This window comes from Balaenoptera physalus, assembly GCF_965194825.1.
Source record: "Balaenoptera physalus genome assembly, chromosome: 5".
Classification (NCBI taxonomy): Eukaryota; Metazoa; Chordata; class Mammalia; order Artiodactyla; family Balaenopteridae; genus Balaenoptera; species Balaenoptera physalus.
The window spans coordinates 16497848-16524748 of NC_138884.1; the positions used below are offsets into that span (position 1 = coordinate 16497848).

A 26901-nucleotide genomic window follows, 5' to 3' on the forward strand; every position below is an offset into this window, starting at 1 on the left:
AACCTAAGTGTCCATCATCGGATGAATGGATAAAGAAGATGTGGCACATATATACAATGGAATATTACTCAGCCATAAAAAGAAACAAAATTGAGTTATTTATAGTGAGGTGGATGGACCTAGAGTCTGTCATACAGAGTGAAGTAAGTCAGAAAGAGAAAAACAAATACAGTATGCTAACACATATATATGGAATCTAAGGAGAAAAAAAAAAAGCCATGAAGAACCTAGTGGCAAGATGGGAATAAAGACACAGACCTACTAGAGAATGGACTTGAGGATATGGGGAGGGGCAGGGGTGAGATGTGACAGAGTGAGAGAGTGTCATGGACATATATACACTACCAAATGTAAAATAGATAGCTAGTGGGAAGCAGCCGCATAGCACAGGGAGATCAGCTCGGTGCTTTGTGACCACCTAGAGATGTGGGATGGGGAGGGTGGGAGGGAGGGAGATGCAAGAGGGAAGAGATATGGGAACATATGTATATGTATAACTGATTCACTTTGTTATAAAGCAGAAACTAACACACCATTGTAAAGCAATTATACTTCAATAAAGATGTTTAAAAAAAAAAGAAAAAAGATAAATGCCCTGCTTTTTAAGTTGAATAAGTTAAATTTAAATTTAATAATACATTTAATAAGTGTATTCATATTATTTTATCTTTTATATATTATATTGTTTATAATTATTTTATATATTTTATAAAAATTCTATATAAAATTTATATATATATTAATGTTTTAATTCTATAGAACCAGTAGTACACATTTACAATAAAATAACACAGAATTTAATGTATACTGGCACTATTGGGTTTTTTGACAGTAGAAAAAGAAAAAAATAAGAAAAGGCAGCAGGAAAGAAGTGATGGTACAGAGTAATTGTGAAATATTCACTGTATTTTAGGAATAAATGTTGGATCTACCCTCTGGATGATTTTGAAAATATCTGCCTCTCTTTCATAGGAACAGCTATCTCTCATATAACAGATCCATTATTTCACAATGCCTTTTCAGAGAGCTTTCTAAAGATCTTTTGTCGGCTTAAATACTATCAAACCATTCAAGAAAAAAAAGTCAGTTTCACCTAGGTTTTTTTCATGTTTTTAGATTTGCTGAAAATTAAATACTATTTGGGTAGCAGAACTTTTTGCTAGTTTTTTTTTTTTCCCCCAGCCCTCAAAACAACCCCAAGATGACATAGTTCATTCAAAGCTGACAGCAGACCAAACTACTTGAATAGGTAACATTTAAAATAATTTGTTAAAATCTTGAGGTGGTTGCTTTTAGGCCCTGGGGCGTTGAAGCCACATTATAAAGGGCTCATTGAATGCTTTCAGACTCAGATCACATCATCATATATCTGGTGTCTGTGTGCAGTTCTGAGAAAGGTACTTCTGTCCTCAAATGTTGATGAGTTGATGATATGAGATGTTACTCTTATTTGGGAAATTGATTATTTCTTCATCTATGAACATGGATTTAATGTGTCTTTATAATTTAGCTAGTGATATAGCTATTGCATAACTATATAAAGACCAACAAGCTGATGATTCTGACTATTAACATTATTGCCAAAAAGCAGCTATTGAAATTTCTGCATGAATATATGTTAAGTAAAGAAAAATGATACAAAACTGCTTATACTGTATGATCTCAACTGCAATACAAACACACAGAAAAAGACCAGAAGAAAATAGCCAAATTGTGTAATTTGTTTGAATAGTAGAATTATGGATGACAGATTTTATTTTTGTATACTTTTCTATACTTACTTTTTCCTCCCCTCTTAATAAGAAAGTCATATTATTTTTATAATCAGAAGTGAATTTAAAAATATAAATTTAAAAATGAATGAATTAAATACAAAAAGTATCGACATTCCGCCAAGGGATGTGCAAATCCCAGCCTTTTCCTCTGGAGCCCCTCCACCTTCTATCCATACACATACATACATTACCTCAAGTTATCCTTCATCAAAACCCTAGTTGGTTAAGCAAGGATTATTCTCCCAATTTATAGCAACAAATACAGAGGTCTAATAAGCAAAAAGACTCACCCAAGTTGCCACAATTAGAAAGTAGTTAAACAGGAAAAACTCCAATTTCTCAGACTTCTCTTCAGGTTCTTTCCATTGTACCTCGTTGTCCCGTTTCCACTCTTGATCCTTATTAACATAAATAGTGCAAGATCTGAGGACTACATTTTTAGAAGCAGTGCTTCTATATTCATATAGTCTTCCCTAGATGTAATTACCTCTTTTCCTGGACTTACTCAGCACTTTATCTGGACCTATTCTTTGGTTCTAAGCTTTATATGAACAGGTATCAGTCTGTCTGTCTTTTCATTCATACATCAAACACATATTGAACATTTAATATTTTTATATGCTTTTCTAAGATATGGGGGAAAAGTTGAACAAGATAGAAAAGGTCACTTCTCTTGTTTTGTGTATTAAATAACAAGTTAATTTCAGAGAGCAAAAATTTCTGGAATAAAGAAGTTATATGAAAAGAGCAGATTGGGTAAATAAAGTACTTGAACAGCAAGGGAAGCTAAGGAAGTGGCATCAGGATTGAGAACTTAATGGTGACAGGAACCAGCCACACAGAGAGTCAGGGAAAAAACTGAGAATGCTAAGACCATGAGGCAGAAGAGAGCTTGGTAACCGAATGAAGAGAAAGGAAGCATATGTTTCTGCAGTATAGTGAGCATGGCAGCAGTAGTCCAAGAAACATATAAGATTATATCATGACTGCTGGTAATGAGTTTGGCAAACCACTGGACTCTTTCACGCAGGGAAATAGCACGAGCTAAGATATGTTTTATAATGGTCATTGTACGAAGACTAGGTTTTAGGGTGAAAGTGCAGAAGCAGGGAGTCCAACTAGGAAGTTGTGAAAATAGTCTTAAAACAAGGTGATGGTGTCTTGAATTAGAGCTATAAAGTGGAGAAAAAGATATCAGGAGATTCAAAATGTTTGTCAAAGGACTTGCTGATGGCCTGAATGTTTTAAGTGTAGAAAAGGAAGAAATCAAGAATGACTCCGGGGGACTCCCCTGGTGGTCCGGTGGCCAAGACTCCGCGCTCCCAGTGCAGCGGGCCTGGCTTCCATCCCTGGTCGGGGAACGAGATCCCACACGCCACAACTAAGAGTTCACATGCCGCAACTAAAGATCCCACATGTGGCAACGAAGATCCCACGTGAACAGTGGATGAGCACTTTGGAACTGCTTGATAAACTGTTGAGAACAGCTATGGGAACATCAGAAGTAGGATGAGCCAATCGAAGCAACAATTGGCAACATCATTTGCAGCATCAGGAGGACATGGGAAAATGGTGCTCAATGGGAGAAGAGCTTTAGTGTAAATGAAACTCTCATTTCTTTAAATAAAGGTTTTTCTGACATCACTTGGGAATGTTCTCAAGTATTTACCTTGAGTTACCAATATTCTAATTACTTTTTCCAACTGGGATGTGGAAATAAATGCACTTGTATAGGAAATCTGCTAAAATGACTTTGGTTAGATGAGTAGTTCACATTTTTCAATGGTAAAAAAAAAATAGGGGTAATAACAATAAACACGGGATCACAAATTAGCAGAAATCTTTGAGTCCCTGAGCTATTTCCTAATATTACTCAGCCATAAAAAGAAATGAAATTGAGTTATTTGTAGTGAGGTGGATGGACCTAGAGTCTGTCATACAGAGTGAAGTAAGTCAGAAAGAGAAAAACAAATACAGTATGCTAACACATATATATGGAATCTAAAAAAAAAAAAAAAAATGGTTCTGAAGAACCTCGGGGCAGGAGAGGAATAAAGACGCAGACGTACAGAATGGACTTGAGGACACGGGGAGGGGGAAGGATAAGCTGGGACGAAGTGAGAGAGTGGCATGGACATATATACACTACCAAATGTAAAATAGATAGCTAGTGGGAAGCAGCCGCATAGCACAGGGAGATCAGGTCGGTGCTTTGTGACCACCTAGAGGGGTGGGATAGGGAGGGTGGAAGGGAGACACAAGAGGGAGGAGATATGGGGATGTATGTATATGTGTAGCTGATTCACTTTGTTATACAGCAGAAACTAATACACCATTGTAAAGCAATTATACTCCAATAAAGTTGTTAACAAAAAATGAAATCTTATATTTTTATGCATTTGAAGGTTCCTAAGGATTTTACTGTATTTTAGTATTTGATATGAACAGGAAGAAAAATTAACTATTCCCATAACAATATATGTAAATGTGTTAATGGGTTATTCTCTAATAGAGTTTTAAGATTTCTCATTCCCAGGTAATTATTTTTTAAATTTGCTTTTAAACCTAATTTTAGTATAGGATGTCAGGTAGCATTACCTACAGGAAGAGCAACAGAGTATGAGCAAAGTTACACCATTTGCCAAAGTGAATATAAACTTTGTTATCTATATTTTTCATTTCATGAGGTAAATGGGAAGGTAGTATGCACAGGAAATAGCTAACTACTATTTTTCATAAATAAATGGAAACAGAAGTATTTTTCTATTTCCTTTGAAATTTAGAGCAATAGACATATTAAAAGAATGCCTTCGGTCCTTTATATTTTATTCAACTAATTTACACTAAGTCAATACATATAAACTAAGTTAACTCTTTTTAATCTTTAATTGCTTATTTGATTGTGAATTACATATAGTGAATCTGGATGAATGTTTCAAAACATTTTCTCTTTCCTAGAATAAATTTGATTATATATTAACAATGATACGTTAATAAAATAACAACCATGCCATGGCAAAGGCTATTCTGAATTAGTAGTTTAATCTCATCTCCTGATTTACAAAATTGCCAAATGGGAATAATCGGGTACCACTCAAAGATTTTCTTCAATAAATGAACCAAACAGAAGTTTCTCACCTTGATAACTGGACCCCGATGACCCACATTTAGGCATTTCCAGTATCTGTGATTGTTGAAATTTCTTTCATTTGTTCTCAAATCCCTCACATATTCACTCTTGTGGGCATGGCCAAGCATTCATGAGAGGGCTGGCAGCTGGAAACAGATGGAAGCTCTTTAGGTCTGAACTGAGTAAAAGTTAAGAAAAGCTCAGTTGAGTTTGTATATTTATTCTCCAAAGCCCTGAAACAGCTCAATTTTAAATATCAAATAAATACCCTTACTTTATATTTCCCACACGCTTGAAGGTTGAAAATAGTGCTTCGCATCAGGAGTCTGATTTCCATGTCACCCTGTCAAATAGTTGTTGCCTTCAGCTATAAAAGTGCTGCAGTCTTGGGAGTGCCATGCCCAAGTTTAACTGACTTCAAAGAACATTCACTCAATGAAATGAAACCTTGCATTGGAAGGAGATTGTCCCAAGGCAAATCAATAAGGTCATTTTAGGGGCTCTAACTTTGAGAGGGAGTTTCTTCTAGTATATTCTCTCATGCATCCAAAAGCTCTTCACTTTTTTTGTGAAAAGTCTAAGTCCGTATTATTCCTTTCTTGCTTTGTGTAACTATAATTTAGGTGGTTAATTTAAGTACACCGTGTGGCTCACTTTAAATGAGAACCACTGAAATCCACTTTAAGGAAGAATTTCTTTAAAATGATTGACCTCCAAAATGTTTATGTTGTGATAAATAACTTATTTTCAATAAGTTTCGAGTAAGGCATTATAAAATACAGATTTGTTTTCCCCCATAGTAGGCTATAGTTTCCCAAGAAATACATCTCATATTAATACGATATTTTCAATTTTCATCATGACAAAAATCTCTTATGATGGATTTCTGGTTCTGATAGATCTTTAAATATTCACATCGTTGTATACAAATCAGTGGCTCAGACTATTTGGATGCAAAAAGACTTGTAAATTTTAAGTAAAAGGTTATGTAGATATGAAGTGATTTTGATAATACAAAGTTTAGCAATTGTGAGAGACTCACTAGGAGCTATTAAATGCTAATACTGATCACTCTCTATATATAGCCTATATTCATATGTTGGAGATTTTGATTAACATATACTATTTCAACAAGAAGTCTTATCATATGGTCATCACGTATATTTATAAGACATTTAAGGAAAGAAAACCTTTAAGTAATTCCCAAACGTCCTTGCAGTTCTTCAAAGACAAAGTATTCTTCTGAGATAGTAGACTTCTTTAAAGGAACATTACAATGAAATGTTCCTCGCAATGAAAGTAGTACTTTCTGCTTAGGATGTAGTGTTTTGCCCTTAAAGCATAGGTCTTAGTTATAAAATAAGGACAAGCTCGGCAGTGAGGATACCAGTTTACAGTGCAACTGAGCTTTCCCCTGCTTTGTTGTCATATTTGATTTCTTCAAACAAATGAATTATTGGTAAACACATTGTATTAAACACATGTCAACTGATGTGGTCCCTAGCGACTTACAAAGCTCATAGGATTTTGAATAATTTGACTGCTGGCTTTGTGAAGAAGCCATCCTCATTGCCCATGGGGTTGGGTATCAGAAACACTTGTAGCAATCACATCAAATTTGGTTTTGTTTTCTAAAGATAACAAACAATTCCAATAATTACTAGATTTTAATGCTATATTTAAAACTATCACATCTAAAGAGGAAGTCATCTCTATCACTCCTCAGAGATGCCCATCATCACTGAGGTGGGACTGTTCTCTTCTGATAAGGGAAGTTATGGTCTTTGTTTCATCCATTTGTTTCCCACACACTGATAGCCCTGCCCAGGGCGTGAAACTTCTAAGCTGCGTGCACTGAGTCTCCCATTTCTCCATCCTTGCGAGCTGATTCTTGCATGGGTCTAGTCAGTCCAGGTGGCAACTGTCTCCCTAACTGGGGCAATGACTGGTCTGTGCACAGAGCACGGAGAGGGTATTAGTCGCTTGGGCTGTCATAACAAACTGTATGTACCACAAACTGGATGGCTTAAAACAACAAAAAGTTTAGTGTCTCACCGTGCTGGAGGCTGGAAGTCTGAAATCAAGGTGCCAGCAGAGCCTAGCTCCCTCTGAGACTCAGGATAGAATCTTTCCTTACTTCCTAACTTCTGATACTGGCTGACAGTCCTTGGCATTCCTGGGCTTGTAGTTATATCCGTCCAGTCTCTGCTTCTGCTATCACACGGCCATCTTCACACCATCTTCTCTCTGTGGGGGTCTGTTTAAATTTCCCGTTTTTGTAAGGACATGAGTCATACTGGATTAGGATCCACCTTAATTGCCTTATCTTAGCTTGATTAAATCTGAGAAGACGATATTTCCAGATGAGGACACATTTTGAGTTATTGTGGGTTAGGACTTCAACATATCTTCTTTTGAAGAAGAGTACAATTCAACACATACCAGAGAATATAATTTGCTTATTTAAAAAAATTATTTTCAGAGGTGAGGAATGTACTCCTAGACATAAAGAGCAGAAAGAAGAAATTTTGGTTTGTTTGTTTATATGTTTTGTTTGGTTAGGAGACTTTAGTGTCTTTGGTTTGTACTATTTACATTCATTTAAGTCTACATTATTTGGTATATGGTTTGGCAAATAATAACAATTCTAGTCATTATCATAAGACATACCATTGATTATTGAATTCCCATCATAATATATGTCATGAAATCAACAAAGCACCTGCTTCTGGCTAGATCCCTGGGGACATTTAAATAGGACAGGTAGTCAAAACAGTCAGGCTTTAAGATTTCTTTCCCTATCATTTTCTTTATATATATCTCAAACATTCAGTCTTTAAAGTATGTTTCTTCCTTACTCATTTCACCTCTGCCTTCTGTGCTTCCTTTTACCAAGTCCCAGAGTTTTGAACTGTGTTGATTTTTCCAGCACACAACAAAAAAGCATTTTACTTTACAATAGCATCTGTCAAAGAATCGATGTGTTGTTTTTGCCTTCCATTGGGCCATCTCTGTTTCACTGATATCTGAACATATTTTGCTGTTACCGAACAGTACCTGCACACAGAGTAATGTTTTCAGGTACCAGAAAGTGTCATTGATTTACTTGTGGCAATATAGGATTCCTTGATTAAGAGTTTGACAAATCCCCATTGAAGCTGCATAATAAATCAATCTTTTACTGGAAAAGCCTGAGAGGAGGGTAAGTGAAGATGCTATACATTAATACCTGGGGGAGAGTTACTAACCTCTGTTCTCTGGTGATCAATCACCTCGGCCGGGTTGCACTGACAATGTCTGGAGGTCATCTGGTTAATGAGACAGCACTGGGAGAGTTCTTTCCAGGATTCCATTGTATCAGTCAGTCATTAACACCCATTCTGGACACCAAGATCCATTTGCTACTTTTAAGAGAAAATCCTGTGAAATATACCCAGAGCAGATGAATGATTATAAATGGATTACATAAAAAACAATTAAGAAAAATATGCCATTGCTCTTAGAGTGCCTTCATTGGGAAGAATTATAACAAAGGTGGTTTGAGGTTTTATTTGTTTTTTTCCCCAGAATCTCTCTTGAATACACGATTTTATTGTGCCATAGGATAGGAAAATAACAATTGAGAGATTATATTATTTTTAAAAGTGGATCAGTAGTGGAGATATCAACATTTGATTGAGATCGTAGACATTGTTGCTCAAATGTTGATATCCAGAACATGGCTGTTCGGAAATTATCTCAGGAATATGTGTACTTCAGAAACATGGAAAAATGAACTTCAAAAAAGAAAAAAGAAAATATTTCTCCTGCACAGTTCTTTTCCTTCTTTCAGGAACCTTTGGCTATTAGCTGCAGTTATGAATTAAAATGTATACCTTTCATTTTTCTTCTGAGAAAACAAAAGTGGTGAAGGAGTTGGGCCCAATGCTCATTTAGATTTTGTTTTTAATCTCTGATAAACGAAGCAAATCATTTCTGTCATATAAATAGGAGACATCATTCATCTTTATATCCTCAGCAACTAGTAAGTAGATGCTCAAAAACTGTTTCTAAACAGTTTTTTCATTGTTTTCTTTATTACTATTTAAAATGATTCAAATCTCATACAAACTTGATATTCAGTATTGGTCTTTCTAAAGAAGAAAAAATCTTTAATTTTTACCCAATATCACCCATTTTTTCTGTGATAATGAAGTATAAGTACATATCCTATATAAATGTACATTTATATATAACTGACAGGCTAATAAAAAATACTGAAGACCTTCATAGCTATTAATATATGTGTTTTTGTCATAGTTTTCTGATAATTTTCATTTTTTCCTTCTTTTCAAAGTACTCAGATAACATATTTTAAAATGCCTGGTTCTATATTATACTTATCTGTTTATAAATCTACCCCTCCAACATAATTTAAGTTTCCAGAGAGCACTGATGCTATCATGTTCATTTAAATAGAAGTGATTTGGAAATAATCATAATTCATATATGATAACATTTTTTGCACATCAAAATGGTTTATAAAAGATAGCTTAATTCATAGTTTTAGCAACTTTTACTGCACTTAAAATATTTTTACAGAGGTTTCTGTTTTAGAGATATCATTTACTTATAATTAATAAGTCATGAATGAATCTTAAGTTTTATAACTTTGAGGAGTTCTTAAGAGAAGCCTTCTGGGGACTTCCCTGGTGGTCCAATGGTTAAGAATCCATCTTCTAATGCAGGGGACATGGGTTCGATCCCTGGTTGGGTAACTAAGATCCCACAAGCCGTAGGGCAACTAAGCCCACGTGCCACAACTAGAGAGAAACCCACATGCTGCAATGAAGAGCCCACGTGCCGCAATGAAATATCCGGCGTGTGGCAACTAAGACCCAACGCAGCCAAAAATAAATTAATAAATATTTTTTTAAAAAAGAGAAGCCTTCTGAAAATGTTTTCTACTTGTAGATAAGGAGTAAATTGTTTTTTTTAATTTATTTATTAAGCTTGTTATTTTTGTGTATGCACTTTAAATTTCTGTATACATTGCTTAACCTAAAACTGACCTAATAATCCTATAAGTCACATGATCCCTGTAGCAGGATCGGTTTGTCCAAAAATGGCCGCACCAATATCAACAATCACACAGGTTCTTTTGCCATGTGACTCTGCCACTCCCCCATCAAGTGGTAAACTCAAATCACCTTCCCCTTGCATCTGGCATGGCTTTCCTAACTCAGTTATAGCAGTAGAAAGTGGTGAAAAAAGTGATGCAGCATCCTTTCCAAGGCTAGGTAAGAGGAAGTCTTGCAGTCCTGCTTCAGTCTTTTGGAATCCTCATTTTCCCCTTTGGGGATGCTTCCTCTCAGAATTCCCCCAGCTGCTTTGAGAAACCTCAGTCACATGGAGGGAGGGGGAGGTATTACAGTCAACAGTCTCAGCTGAGCCCACCTCCATGTTATGGCAGCACAGGCATCAGACGTGTTAGTGAAAAAGCCTCCAGATGACACTGGTCTCCAGTTATCTGAGACATCAGACATCCCCAGATGTTTCAGTTTGCAGCTAAGGTCCCAAACATTGTGGAGCAGAGATAAGCCAACCCACTGAGTCTTTCCTGAACTCCTGACTCACAGAATGTATTTTTGGGTGATACTGCTATATTTGGGTGATTTATTACACATTATTTGAGAATTGGAATACTCTCCAGAGACATAATTGATATTCTCAAATACCTACTTCTGTAAAATATTAAATATAATTTAATGGACTATTTTTACAGTCATGTGTGAGATTTCTCAATATATTAAAAACAAAATGTTGGCTACATACTATTGTAGATCATATGTAAAAAATAAAATGGGAAATACAGTGCCATCTCATTATGACCATATTAAACAAAATAAATCATAATTAGATAAATGAATTCCCAGGACATATGACATGGCTTTTTATGAAAAATAATACTAAATATATAATCTGAACTCAAGTCATTTAAAATTGTAAACCCTCATAGCTAATTAAAATAATGAGTAGCATATTATAATAAAAATAACAGCTTTATATTTATTAAAGCCTGCTTTCTTTTGATTTTCTATATTATCTAGTTTATTTACTTAGTTATATAAAGATTGGTATACTTAATGCACTATTGAGGTTTTCTCAAGAAATTAAAGCTTCTCTCCCTACTATATTTTAGTTGTGTTTCCTTTAATTCAGAGAGGTCCAGAGTAATTTTTATTCTTAAATATGATGCTATAGATTGATTGTGAGAAGTCTGATCACATAACTATTTTTATTCAGAATACATATGAATCTTGGCAGAAAGCAATAACAACAGTAAATATTTAAATAGTGTAGCTTATTAGCTAGGCATCTTTCCAAGTGTTTAGACATCTTTACAAGATCCCTATAATAATAGGGATACCATAATAAGCTACTCTTTTTATCCTTATTTTTTACAGAGGAGGAAAGTGAAGTGTATAGTTTACCTCAGCTCACTCAACTAGTAAGTGTTGGAGCTGGGATTTAAATCCAAACCATCTGGCTCCAGAGACTGAGCTCTTAAGCTCTACACTCTATTGACTCTGTAGAGGAGGAAAAGTAAAGTAAGAAATGAGTTGGTTAGAATTTAATGGACACCTCAGTTAAAATGCAGTTAGAATGTTTATAGATTCTCTTGCAATCATTTTAGCTTTGATGTTATGCTATACCTTAAAAATTCAACAACTGAACTGATTTAAGGTAAAAAGAAATTGAAGCCAGTGGGCATCTTGTTTATATAAAAGAAAACTGAAATTCCATTTTGTTTTTATGACTAGATACAAATCCTACTTAATATAGTGAAGAATAGAATTAATGTTACATTGCAAGGGACAAAGCAAACCAGGAGACAGAAGGCATCCAGTTCAGCATCCAAATGAGAGGCAGCTGTGCTTTGGAAACATATGCATGTAGCACCATGACCTGCCTGATACACAACAATTCAAGGCCTGATAACGTGCACACCTGTAACTTCTTTCTAACTGGTCCACTCCATATGCACTTCACCTTGTACACACAGCTTCAATAATTACTGCTTTGTCAACATGTGAAATCTTCATGAAAAGCTTTAAAATAATTGCAATCTGTTAATAGGACTCCTCTTTATCTTTTCATTGCCTGTGCCAACGGCATTTCTTTATAGTTAATCTTATATCTTTAATGGACAGTATAAAATGCTATATTCAGAAAAACAACCACTTTTACTATTCACTTTTATAAAAAAAATTTAATTTGTAGCTGATTCCCGCAACTTCAGAAGAAAGGAAATGACTAATGCTATTAAATCAGAGCTCTACCTTTAAAGCTAATTATGTGAGGCCAAGGTATGAATATCATTATTAACATCATAATTCTGATTGAATATTTTAAAAAATTTATTTGATGATTACAGATTTCTCTCTCTACATCTCTCAGCCCTCCCCCAATTCTTCAGTTTATTCTATCCTCCTCCCATACCACCAACCCCTAATTTACTGTAAACCTCTCTTTGAAGGAAAGAAAAATCAGTAAGACTTGATTAGATCATTTGAGGAACGCTTTGGTTTCCAGAAGTCAGAATTGACTTGTGAATTTATTAACCACATCAAACCTCCAGAAATGGCCAGCATGACCAGCAGGGTAGTATTTGATACAAGCTTAGTTAAGTAGATGGTTCCCCCTCTAACTCCTTCTTTTCCTTTTCTTTTTTACTAAGAGTGCTCTGAGGCATAAAATCAGTTAACTTGAACTCCCTACAACTCTTCCAGATCCTGGTGACTGTTCTTGGAATATCACCTGCACAAACTTCAACCAATTATAATAAACTTAAAGATCTTTATTTTCTTCTTAACTTTCCGTGAGTCCCTTTTGACGTTGTTATTTTAAAGCAGTTTGCGCTAAAACAGATGTGGCACTTGATAGATGCTTCAGGAAGATAATGACTCTACATCATTGACAACTGGACAGACCTATATTTGTTAGCAGAGATGCTGTGGGATGAGATTATGATAAATAAGGTCATCTAAGGCTTGGACATGAGAACACTCAATCTGGAAATGCACTTAGAGAATGAGATTTATGGTGAGAGTGGAGTTGGAATGGGGCAGAAAGAGAAGCATTTAGATAGAACAGTGAGCACTGGAGTTGGAGTTATTACTGTACTTGGTAATTTAAGATGGGAAAATTTATAAATTAGACTCACAGTTCAGAATTACATATTATCCTCAATTATTTATACCAATAAATGTTCTATGTCTTTGAAGAAAAAATCACTCATTGTTTATGAGCTAAAAGGATGAAAGGAATAGGTGATTATATCTTATTGGTAAAACTCTGTGATTTGCTAATTTATTTTCAGCTTATTCTGGAAAGAATATGAAGAAATTGAAGCTCAAAAATATATATAATTGGAAGGCTAAAAATAAATAATCAAAGAATAATGTATTATAATAATAAAGGAAAGATAAACACACTGAAATTAATACCATTAAGATATCTCATGTGCTATCAAATGACAAAACAATTTGGCTTTAAATTTCCAAAATGTCAAAGGACAGCAAGAAACATAGTCAATGTAACATTCTTAGTTTTTTAGATAAATACCTGTTTTGGTTTTTTTTTTGCTGATAAGATATGAGCACAATTTCTCCCTTGGAGTGAAAGCATTTTGAGGACATCTATGACATCGTGAATAATATCCTCAAGACAGACACATTATCAAAGTTCAAGGTACACTTCAGTAAACAGATGCAGGGAATCTTTGTGTATTATTTCTGCAATGGATTTTTAAATGTTTGTGTCTCTAATAGCCCTAAGCCAACTGCAGGAGTTTTAACAATGTGATCATCATTACTTCTTCATACTGTTACAGAAATTTATAATATTGTTGGAAACGAAAAAGAATTCTAAGGACTTTTGTTTCAGTGCTGACCTTGTGCTGGGTGATGAATATAAGGTAAGGCAATTGAGACATGACCTCTGCTTGGGCTCTACTTTTGTTTCTCTGTTTTCTGTCTCACTTACCTTTCCTGACCTATGTTATCTGACCTACCATCATTTGAGTAGCTGTTGATCCACATTTATAGTTTAGGTCCCTATCTTTTATATATTTCTGATCACTTTGGCCCCAGAGTCATAGTTTGTGTCTGCCTTTATTTCATTTGTGCAAAATCCTGGTACTTCTTAACTTCTTTGACATTTGATGATTGCTGAAGTATGGAGGCAGAAATAAAGGAAAAAAGGAAGAGAAAAAGGACACCAAGAGAAGTCCAAGGTGAAGTGGGTACAGGAGGGAAGCAAAAGACCCCACTGTCACCCAACTGTTCACTCAACACTAGCTAACCTGGGGGACTAAAGAAAGGAGGTTAGATTGTCATGCTGAGTTCATATCAGTTTCCTTGGGAGCTGAAGTAACCCTATTCATATTTTAAAAATTGATCAGAAGGGCATGTAATTTTGCATTAAACTCATACACTTCCCAGTGGCAATTTTTCTTCTTTTATTTCTTAATAAAATTTGGTTAAATTCTGTAAGTTGTTCCAGCTATGTAATCACGTATAATGATAATCGAATACTATCTGTAAGAATTTGCTTTAAAGAAAAGGACAAAACCAAAACAAAATGAACAGACCATACCACCCCAACAAAAACTATACTGAGGAGGAGACATTAAAAATATCTAATAATTTCAGATAATTTTAATGATAAAACAAATTCACTGATGTGGTTGTCATGAAGAGGCCAGAAAACCTTTTCTAATATGCTAACCTTCAAACTGCTTGGGCTGTGTATTTCCTTTGAATTTGCATCTTTGATTCTACTCTTTCATTAACTTCCCATATCAAAATAATCAGGAAATCCCCTTAGCTCTACCTCCAGAATGTATCCTGACTATGACCCCTTCTCACCATCTCCTCCTCGATTTCCTTAGTCCAAACTACCATTTTCTCTTGCCTGAAATACTGCAATAATCTCAGAAATGGTCTCCTTCTCTCCTTGATTCCAAACAGTCTATTCTCCACACAACAGCCAGGGAAATTATTTTAGTGTTATCATGCCAATGAGATATCACCTTACACTGGTCAGAATGGCTATCATCAAAAAGATCACAACTAACAAATGTTGGCAAGGATGTGGGAAAAAAGGGAACCCTCCTACACTGTTGGTGAGAACGTAAATTTGGTGCAGCCACTGTGGAAAACAGTACGGAGGTTTCTCAAAAAACTAAAAATAGAACTACCATATGATTCAGCAATTCCACTCCTGGGTGTTTATCTGAGAAAACTAAAACACTAATTCAAAAAGTTACATGCACCCCAATGTTCATAGCAGCATTATTTACAGTAGCCAAGATATGAAAGCAACTTAAATGTTCATCAACAGATGAATGGATAAAGAAGCTGTGGTACATATATACACAATGGGATACTACTCAGCCATCAAAAAGAATGAAATTTTGCCATTTGAAGCAACATGGATGGACTTGTAGGGCATTATGCTAAGTGAAATAAATCTGACAGAGAAAGACAAATACTGTATGATTTCATTTATACGTGGAATCTAAAAAATACAACAAACTAGTGAATAACACAAAAAAAGAAGCAGATATAGAGAACAAATTAGTAGTTATCGATGGGGAAAGAGAGGGGGAGGGGCAACATAAAGGTAGAGGGAAAAAGGTTATTATGGAATTATATAAACTCGTGTGTGAAACTTTTGAAAATTGTAAAGCACTATAGAATTTAAAGAATCTTTTATTCAGTAAAAAAAATGTGAAAAAAAACAAAAGAAACTACAGAAGGAATACCATATTCCACATCTACCCAGAGTAAAACAGATATAAAACTATAAAAAGATGCAAAATAAAAATCTCTGCGTTCATTTTTAAGCTAAAAAATAAATAAAATAAAATATTGTGTTATCATGTCAAACATCTGTCTCCTAGATTTCAATGACCCCTCAGGCCCTCCGAGATCTGCACCCCTCCAAACTCACTTTCTACATCTCTCCCAATTGCTCACCCTACTCGAACCATGCCGGCCTACTTGGTGTATGACAGTTTCAGCTGTTCTTCCTTTGCCAAGATACAACTTCTCCAAGAGAGCCACAGGATTTTCTCCCAAATTTCTTAACATATGTCTTTAAATGTTACCTTATCAGGAAAGACTTTGCTGCCCCTTTGAACCCCCTTAGAAGGGGGTCCTTCCTCCTTACCCTATTTCTTTTCTTTCCCTTCTCTCTATATTTTTAAATGTGAACTATGATATCAAACGTATCAAAGAATGTAAAAATATATATGTAGTGTTTAAAGAAGCAAATTAAATGAATACCTGTCTACCTGTTACTCAATAGGAGTAACATAATTTTACCAACACCTCTGAAACACCTAGGTACCCTTCATAGATTGCACCTACTCTATACCACATCCCCTTCCCTGACACCTCCAATAGAAGAACCTACTATTCTGATTTTAGTTTAGGTTTACCCCATGTGTATGTAAAACTGAATAATATATTACCTATTCCATTTTCTATGAAATGAATCATACTTTTAGATAATCTATGGTTTTTGCCTCAATAAAGTGCTTTTATGATTCATCCACGTTAATTCATATAAAGATAGGATAGATTAAATCTACTACTTAATCCATCATATGAATATCAAGAATTCTGAAAGGCCCAAGATTTTATCCATCTTGTAGGCTAACCAGTTAGACTGTCACAGTTTCAAGAATGTTGCTAGAAGACATGAAACTCCTTGGGTCAGAGACAAAGAAATTTATTACTCATGAATGACAAGCAATAGGAGCATCAGAATCTTTGCCCAACACCCCAAACTCCAGTTTCCACAGGGCAACAAGAAGAGGGCCAGGTGACACCTACATGCACAGTGGATTGTGTTACAGGAAAGAAGTGCTGAGATTATGAACACAAATCTTTTATCATGAGTGATTAGCGTTTTTGCCCTTAGCTGCGCAGGGAGATATCTTCCTGGACAGTAAGTAGGCCTGTCTTTTGCTCTGGAAGGAAGCACTCTCTCTCTCTCTCATGGCTGTAAGCAAACATGCCCTTTGTTCCAGAGGGAAATGCTATATATGCCAAGGTTTCTGGCTATGTAAACATTCTTGAAAAGATAGTCTAGAACAAAGAGTAGTAAATGCCTCCCTCATAAGATTTGCAGAAGCATAAAAAACCTATGAAAAATTGTCCCTCGGGAGTTGGTATAGCACAAATAATTTATTCTACACTTGTTAGATGTTTGGATAGTTTCCAGATTTTTGTACTATTAAAAATACTGCTGGGGCTTCCCTGGTGGTGCAGTGGTTGAGAGTCTGCCTGCCAATGCAGGGGACACGGGTTCGAGCCCTGGTCTGGGAAGATCCCACATGCCGCGGAGCAACTGGGCCCGTGAGCCACAACTACTGAGCCTGCGCGTCTGGAGCTTGTGCTCCGCAACAAGAGAGGCCGCGACAGTGAGAGGCCCTCGCACCGCGATGAAGAGTGGCCCCCGCTTGCCGCAACTAGAGAAAGCCCTTGCATAGAAACGAAGACCCAACACAGCCAAAAATAAATAAATAAATAAAATTAAAAAAAAAAATACTGCTGAAGACATTCTTTTACATGTGTGCTGGTTCATACGTGCAAGAGTTCTTAAGGATATATTCCTAGGAGCAGGGTTGTTGGGCTGTGTTTTCACCAGCAGTGTATAATCATTTTCATTCCATTTCATCCTCAGTAGTCTTTTATATTGCCAAACTTCTAATTTTAGCAGTTTCATGGGTGTAAAATCGTATCTTAATTTAGTTTTATTTTTTATCTCTTAATACCAATTAAGTTGATCATTTTTTTTGATGTTCTTGCTTCTCAGATAATCCTGTTCACTCTTTGGCCCATGTTTCTACTTAGGTATATTTTTCTTATTAATTAATAAGTACTCTTTACTTATTACTTGGTCAATTTTATTTGTGCATATATCTTCCAGTTTGGGGATTAGTCTTTTCAATATCTGCACGACATCTTTTGAAGAACACAGTGTTAATGGACTTACTTTTAATACAGTTTAAATTGTTAATATGTCACTATAATGTGTTGTTTGTAATATACTTAAGAAATCTATTTCTACTGAGGTCATAAAAACTTCTCATTGATGATTTTGTTGTTTTGGTTTTTTTCTTCCTCTATTTAGGATAAGCTAGTTTCTGGAATCAGAGAATGTGTGTCTTCTATTCTAATACAAATCTGAGTCATTATTATTTTGACTATTTCTTCTCTCCCATTTTCTCTATTCCTTTATTTAGGTACTCAACAACTATTAACTGAACATTTATTATATGTCAAACTCAATTTAAACATATGCCAGTGCTTCTCTTTCCTTCTCTTAATCTCTTTTGCATATTTGTCATCCCTATTTGAGCTGCATTCAGGTTAATTTATTCAGATATACCAATTCACTAATCTTCTCTTCATCTGTGTCTAATGTGCTTTCTACCTTATCCACTGAGGACTCAATGAATTTTTTTTTTTACATTTTGAAAATTCGATGTCAGTCTTTTTATTGGACATAAATTTTTTGTTTTCATTTATATAAACATTTTAACAATAGAATGTTTCTGTCTAAATCTTATAATTCCAATGCATTCATTTCCACTGTTTTGGTAAACTTCACTTTATAGTTTACTTTTATTGACTCTTACTTTTTTAGCTTTTTATTTATGTGTCTTACAATTTTAGTGTGAGCCCTTCTGCTTTGAACTTTATCTGTAGAAACTATTCATCATCTGGCTGCAAAATGCCTTTTCCTAGGATTTCTATGCTTCTGTAGGAGACTTGGGAGTAAAAAAATAAAAAAATAAAAAGTTTAAATTAAACTTTGGTATTTGGGAGGAGGAGAGGGTTAGAGATACATAATTTGAATTCTGGCCCATGTAAGTACAGAAATATGAGGACAAAGTGTTGTTTCCATTTTGTTTTGTTTGGCCTTGTCTTGTCTTTTTCCTCACAATTGCATCTAGATCTGTAATTACAGTCATATTTTCCAATCCTATTTGTCTACAGGTTAGTTTTTTATTTTTCCTATCGAAAAAGAAAAGTTAGCTTTACCAATCTTGGTTTTACACAGGTTTTATGACTTTGTTAAATTAACATTTGTTAAGTGGAGCACAGGATGCCCCATGGTGAGCCAGGGTTCAACAGACCACAAGAGAAATTGAAATCGAAAAGTTTATTACTCACAGGTCCTAGAGAAGTACACCACAAGCCTCAAGGTGCCACACGGAGGGGTCAAAGCAGGGTGTAGGCAAAGGAGAAATAACCTGGGGCCCATGACTTTATTAGGGTCAGTGGCTGGAGATGTTTGGGGTTCCTGGGCAAAGGTCAGACACACCTGGGGTGTGTTGTGTCTGTCATTGTTCTCTTGGGCTGTGGCATCGTAAGAGCAATTTTGCAGCCCTAGGCTGGTGACACCATGCCAAGTGGGGCCCTATATTTCTGCAGAGACCATACACACACACACACACACACACAGATCTGACTGCATCATCTCTGTGTCATTTAACTGACTCCTTTTTTGCTTCCCATTTGTGTGAGCACGAAGGATTTAGTCTGTTATCCTCAGCTCTTTACTCTTCAGCAGAAATCAGTCATCCTAATCAAAAAATTTTAACAATCAATCAACTATAATTTTTAACTTCAACTCTGGTCTCTCTTCCACTCTCTCCATGCCCCCTACTGCCTATAGGACACTGCAGCTCAGATGGGTCACTCCTGAAACTTCAATGGTCACTATGCTTTTTAAAAAGTTATTATTTTCCCAGAAAAAGTGACTCCTTTTTATGTCTCTCTAAATCCTGTAAGTAATGTCATTATTCTTCAAATTATCTAGGCTCTAAACTGAGGGTCAACTTTTACTTTCTCTTTATATACCATCATTTCCTTCTGTATCACCCTACTATGTTTGGCGTTCATCGTCTCTCTTCTATATTATTATAATAGCCTCCAAAGGGGTCTCCCTGCTCTAGAAGTCCCTCCCTTCTTCATTTGTCCTGCATAGGAGCAACTGGACCAGCTGGGAAAGCCTTATAGTGAAAAAAAAAGAAGGCTTCAGAGATGCTGATGGGAAGCTTTGGCCTGGGGAAGCTGGGGGGGGGACTAATTAGAAGCAGGGCATATTATGTGATCGGTCTGGGGAAATTATTTGACCTTCTCTGATAGGTCCTGAATTGGAAGCAGGGCAAAATATAGGGAAGCTGGCAGTTATGGACCAAGTCCTTATGGTTCTGAGCCAGTTGCTACAGAAGTTGTTGTTTGGCCTCCTGGGCTGGTTGCTGCAGCATTGGTGGGTCAGAGTATGTGCACATATGGTCTGATCGTATGGTCTGTCCCATTTATATTTAATCTCTTAACGTGGATTTTTTTATGAGTAAAATCAGACAATTCATTTAAAGCTCTTGGTCAGTGTCTAGCATAGTAAAGCACTCTGGAAACCATTGCTAATATTAATAACGATATTATATTCTAAACATTTTAGAAAACTAAGAAACATAGAAACAGCAAGCCTGGGAAGTTTTGTTACCTTCATGTTGACTAGAGAGCATGTCAAATAAGAGTTATATTGACTCATAGGAAACTGTCATTTTTGTAGGTCAAAACTGTTTAAATATCTATAATTTTTAATGGCTCCATTACCAAAATTATTCTGGTAATTATTAAAAATTCTGGTACATATTAAAAAATACATGGTGGCCCATACGTTTACTTTAAAGTCTTTATCAATAATATCCTTTCTTTTATATTGCCTCAGCCACTTATTTCATTCAGATGATGTCCACTTTTTAGAGGAAAAATACACATAACTACAGACTGAGTGATAATTACATAGAATGACTGGCGCAGAACAATTGTTTTAAAAGGGAATAAATCAATAAACATAAGGACAGGTTATTTACACCACCTTAATGTTCCTAAAAATTATATCATCTCTGAAGGAATAAAACGTCTGAAACTCAATCACTTTCCTGCTGTGGTATTCTGCAAAGTGCATTTACAGAGAATGTACTGCATAAAAGAATTAAGTATTTGTAACTTTGAGAGCGTGAGTTAATTTGCTTTCTGCTAAGCTCGAGAGCTGCTTGGAGAACTCTCACCTCCAGGTCTAGTTTGCTTGCTTTCTGTACTATCCCAGTATGAGGTAAGCCCAGTTACTGCCTACTCTATAATTTGCATATAATCACTCATATTATTTGGTGATGATGCTTTTAGATCTGTTTTTATGTAAATGAGGAACGTGGTAAAATAACTCTACAATAAGCCTAATGGCATTGTTCAGGTTGTATGTCTAATTGCTCTCTTTATTATTCACTCCACTTTCACACGCTTAGGCAAATTGGGTGGGGTGGAGGCCTGCACATTTTATCTTAAGCAACTGTTTAAATTTTAGTTTATGGGTGATATAGCACCATTAACAAGCTATGATTTTTATCCTACTGTCCAGGTGAGCTAAACATGAAAATGGAGTTTACTGGCTCTGAAACGAAATAAGCGTTAGAGGGTGACTGTAGGTAACTTTTCCCAGACATCATCATTCACTGTATTAATAAGAATTGCCAGAGGGATCAAATCAATCCAGCTTTTTAATACACAGCTAGGATATAATGAATACTTTGTCTTGCCACTCATCTTTGTAAGAAAACTTTTTTTTTTTTGTCACCAGGAGAAACATTTACTTGTGGTCCAAGTCAAATGTTCAAAATCATAACAGTCTAGAAAGATTTGATCCCAAGCACAAGCCCACGAGGGAGGGGACCAAAACAGACCAAGGAAAGACAACCACCCCATGTAAAAAGATGAACGGACAGCTTCACACACACACACACACACACACACACACACACACACACACACACACACACACAGATGAAATGTTTGGACAGAGGTAAATTTCACATGGTCATTTCTGTTTCTTTTTAAATACAGGTCTGTGAGGTGCTATTTTTTTTTTCCAGCTATTAAAAAAAAAAAGGCCCAAAAGTGCATATGTGAGGGGAAAGAGGCAGAAATTAAGCAATATAGTAATTTTCCCTGGAGGGATATGAGGAAGAAAACAGGAAGCAATATTGAGAGAATTCAGTTTTCTCACCATTGGGCTTCTTGCATTTTATTATTGGTCCACTAAAGTTATATTCACATTCTAGCTTTGCTGCATCTTCTTTCCTGGGATTAGACTGACTAAAAAACCTCTGTGAACTGTAAGAAAAGACCAGAGACTCAGCCCAGCCCTCAGGTTCTGTGCTCTTCTAGGGATGGATGGTTCTGGAAAGGCATAAGGACTCCCAGCAGCCCCTGGGTCCCTCAGCACCACTGTGACAGTCCCTCCTCTCTCTGGGGGTGTGGAAGCAAAGGTCCCCTATTTTTAGGATGGGAGGCGCAGAGGGCTGGCAGCAGGATTCCAGCAGCTGGCTTGCCTTGTTTTGGAAGGACACTTAAGCCGAGTGAAAACAGGCTACTTCTTGTTCCCCCAGGTCCTCCTCCTGCCCTCTCACTACCCTGCCAACCGCAGGTTCTCCAACAGGATGTGTCTCTGACCTTTGGTCCCAGAATCCACATTATGCTTTGAGATCAAGAGGAAAAAAAATGGACTAGCGCCTGCCCCAAGGCTCCCACAATTGTTCCCTCACTGCCTCCCTCATCCCCCAAACTGCCCGATATAAGACACTCCACCTGCCTTCACCTTGGCTCTGGCCAAGGAGGGAAAGGGATTGGTCAGCCAGGGGCTCAAGCCTCTGATTTGGGGTAAATATTCCCAAGTCAACTCACAAGCAGTGAGAACTTGATGCTAAATATGCCTGCAGGCCCCTCCCTCTCCGGCAGGGCACAAGGACGCAAAGATGTCAACCGTGGGCCCCGAGTCAGTGGACTCGGGGTGAAGATGGGAGGGGGAGACCCAGAAGGGTGACAAGAAAGCCCAGAGATGAATAAAGCCAGGCAAGGGTCATCACAGCCCCCAACGAGCAAGAGAAGGGACTCGGAGACGGCACCACCCTTCCCTTCCTCATCCCGGGTCTGTGCTTCCAGTGCTGTAGCCCTGGGACCCTCTCCCTCTGCTTCAAGGAGGCTTTAAGTAAGTGAGGAGTGAGCCTGGGCAGGATGCCGGGGGGGGGGGGCGCGCACAGGGCAGCGCACCTGACTCTGGAGCTCACCCCGTTGCTTTTCCGGGCTGCCGGCCGCCGCGGTGAAGGACTGCGTGGGGGAGTGTGCATTGCACCGGGGCTTCCTCTCATAGCCCTTGTAGTTCTTCATGTTGAGTGTCACCTTGCAGGTCTCGCAGTGGAAGCATGCTTTAGGCCAGAACTTCCGCAGACAGTTCACCTTCTCCGTGGGGTACAAGATCTCGCCGCCCCGGGCGCGGCTGGGATTCGGGGCTCGGGGAAAGGCAGGGGCTAGGACGCCGGCGCTGGCGCGCGCTCTCCTTCCCCGCAGCGAGCTGGCGGGAGGCGGCCGCGCTGCACCTGCACGGGCGACGGCGACGGCGGCTGCACCTAGGGAACCGGCCAACTTTTGCTTTCTAATAGCTATAAACACGTACGTAAATAGCGACGAAACCTGAATTCAAGTGGTACTTTATTTATTTAAGCCTATATAAGAAAATTCCATAGGGTAAATGAATTTACCTCTTTATTCTGAAAATGAGGGCATGTTTTTGCATCTGGCAAGGTCACTCAGCCTCTTCTATCTTTCCATATGTAAAGAGAAAAGTAAATGTCCTTATATCAATTCCTGAAAGACGTTTCCTTAAAGACTTTACTGTCTTAAGAGAATTATTTGGCATGAGTACAAATATCGCTGGGCTTTTATTAAAGTGTCTTTTACACCGCAGTATTTTTAATGTAATCAGGACAGAAGCCAACACATATAGACTAATAAATAACTTGATGTCTTACAGTGGATATCTGCTGTGGTTGCACCTAATCAGAATTATTATTATCTGCCCAGCAGATGGGTGCTAAGCCAGTTGGATAAACCTTCTATTTGAACAGCTTTCACACACACAAAAATGCCTCAGTACTGGAGAACATTTTTTTCTTTTGTCATCTATTTCCCACAAAATAACTGAAATAACGTAGTATCTAATTGCAAAGATTCAGATTCATTTAAAACACACTAATTAAGGGGTAGTTACAATACCTTTTATATCTTTCCACTTACTCTTTCTTAATTTTACAATTACCAAACTAGCACTGAGTGCAGTGAATATAAAACTAACCGCAGAACTTCTCGGGATAATCTTCCAGGCATTTAGCAGCCTTTAGCCATATGAGTTTTGCATGTACAGTTCCAAAATGGCTCTTTTCCATATACATTTACGGAGAAATAAGAGAAAAAAAGAAAATATATTTGGGTGATGTTGAGGACAAGCGTTCGCAACTACGCAACTGAGTTTGCCACAGGCCAGATAGCATACATTCGTAAACCACTGGGCATAGGCTTGCCTTTTGTGTGATCAGTTTATACTAGTTCTTGTCTATCAGCAGCAGTGCTAAATACCAAAGAACGGAACTTTTTATCTGTGGCTTGCTTCTTAAACTCAAACCCACTATAAAATCATTTTAGTACAAATACTGTTTCTTGTTAGAATTGTGCAGCTGACACCACGGTGACTCTCCCCAGATCCCTGAGAGCCTGTGCACCCATTTCCCAGCATCTTTGTGTGTTGCTGTGACCTTCAGAAGGTGGTCAGGGTGCTTGAAGCTGCCAAGCCCAGCTAGAGGCAACAAGTGCCTGGGAGTTTATTTTCTGCTGATGCAGCCAGGCCAGAAGGCAATGACTGACTGATCCTCCTGGTAACATTGAGGGAGCGAGGGAGGAAATCCTAGTTCCTTCATCTGAGAGGTGACTGACCACTCCAGAGCCCCTACCCCTGGGAACAGGCTGAGGCTGGGACTTCACCTAAAATTACAGCTTTGCTTGACTCTCTTCCTTCTCTGTCTTGCTTTGCCCATATTCTTTCCCTCAAACCCTTGACTCAAAGTCTGCTTATCAGAGAAACAATTGAAGACAAGTTGTATCTGTGCCTTTCACATTGTGCTGTGTATGATAGGGGGTTGATCAATAATTGTGGAATGAATGAATACTAGCAATGTGAGTAAAGTGGATAAGGAAGAGATCCTTGGTTTAGAGGTTTAAGTAAATTTGATCATTCTGATGCCTTTTTTGCTCCTTTCCTTGGGGGAATGATTTGCTATGGTGCATGATTAGAAATTCTTGTATGTAACCTACTGTTTGATACTCAGTGGTGAATTTTAAATGTGGGTAGGGAGAGGGGCATGAGGTACATAAAGAAATTTTACCACATTGAGCAAATCTCTGTTTCTATGATTCTACAAGTGCACAGTCAGTTGTAAGTGTTCTCCGTGACTGCATGTAATAATCACAGAAAAGTCTCAGGGTAGGTGATAGCACAAAAGCTAACTTTAGTAACTCAGTGACCATGGAAAAGAGAGCAGCAAAAAGATGGTTTACAAGAACTTGCATAATGGTAATGCATATGATGAAGATAAAAATACCCAAATCACATATTTTAAAGTTTTAATTTCAAGTTTAATTGAACCACAGTCATATTAAAGCTAATTTATCTGCTATTATGACGAGCCCTACCACTTTTTTGCTGCGTAATAACATTAAGCTTCTTATGAGGATCTAGAAACTTACAATAAAACACAAACATAATTTGACTACTAAGAACTTCACAATCCAGTGCTATATGGTTATTAATGTGTGCATGAGAAGCAGAATCTTTGACTTTTTTTCCTGGGGATGTGTTTTATTTTAAAAGAAAACAACACTTTCAAGTAACTATGCGTGAGGTTTTTAACAATTAAATTGTCTGTCATAATTCTTGACTCTAGTCAGTAATTAATGAATAAGTTAGTTGCTTTTAATGTTCTACAGTTTAGTGATATACAATTTACAGTGCCTCAGAATCTTTTAGAGTTACGCCTAGATGAGCAGGCATCTGATATATTTCTTCTTTGGTAAGAGTATAATAGCCAACGAACAATTACTAGCTTTGTGAGGATGGCATTTTATCAATGGAACTTCCATTAAGTTAGCCTTCCATCTTGTTAATGTCATGCTCTTTTTTCAGGACCTTGACATCATTATAATGTGTCACTGTAAGGGGAAAAAAGATGTACTTTTTAAGTGCCATAGATATAAATGTGTATTCCTGTCTCTGGTAAATTAGCATTCAAAGCTTTCTCTCTGCAGTCATTTTAAGGACTACACGGGAATAATATAGATATAAAAAGTATACCACTTTTGACAGGAAAAAGTACTAGTTGCCCAACTGCTTGTTAACATTCACTCTTTACATATGGCATTCCCAAAAAAGTAGTTTTTAAAAGTGTTTTCATGGTAGAGTCAGCATTCTGCTTCACTTATCCTAATGGTAAAGCTTAATCTGAATTTAGTTGAATATTCATAAAGATGGCATTTTAAATAGCTCTTCCATATATACAGAGTCATCTTATTGGTTAGAAATGAAATGCTTTAAAAAAATGAAATGCTCTTTCTTCTTATGTGATTTGATTGTTATTGTATTTTGTGAGGAGAGAGTGGATGAGGAAGTATAAAGTGTAAAATTAACTGTAAAATTTTAATCTTGAATAAGTATTAAATGCTATTGAAAGTGGTTATGCCTGCATAATGCCAAAAGGAAACATTAAAAATTTAAAATTTCAGGCATATAGCCAGTTTTTTGATTGACTGTACTACAAGTAACTGATCTGATAGATTACTTTTTCCTTCAAGGAACTGCCCAGTTTTGGATGAAGTTGACCAAATCTGTCAACTCTGCAGGTGGTATCTTATTGAATTAGGAACATGTCAATGCGCTCTCAATAAATCTGAGTGCCAAATGTTTTAGTAGCTACCCTCATATACTGCAATTCTGGTCATGAGGTAACTACCTCTTGATGTCTTCAAAATGGTTAAAAATATT

The 26901-nt window shown here is 36.9% G+C and overlaps 1 long non-coding RNA gene across 1 annotated transcript in view; it reads left to right on the top strand.

Moving 5' to 3' along the window:
• The first annotated feature begins 1832 nt into the window (after nucleotides 1-1832).
• The window catches only part of LOC309660860, an 850010-nt gene continuing 824941 nt past the window's right edge, over nucleotides 1833-26901 (top strand). The window contains exon 1 of the long non-coding RNA XR_014263688.1: nucleotides 1833-3797. This is a non-coding gene — a long non-coding RNA (uncharacterized lncRNA). The remainder of the gene's footprint in view (nucleotides 3798-26901) is intronic.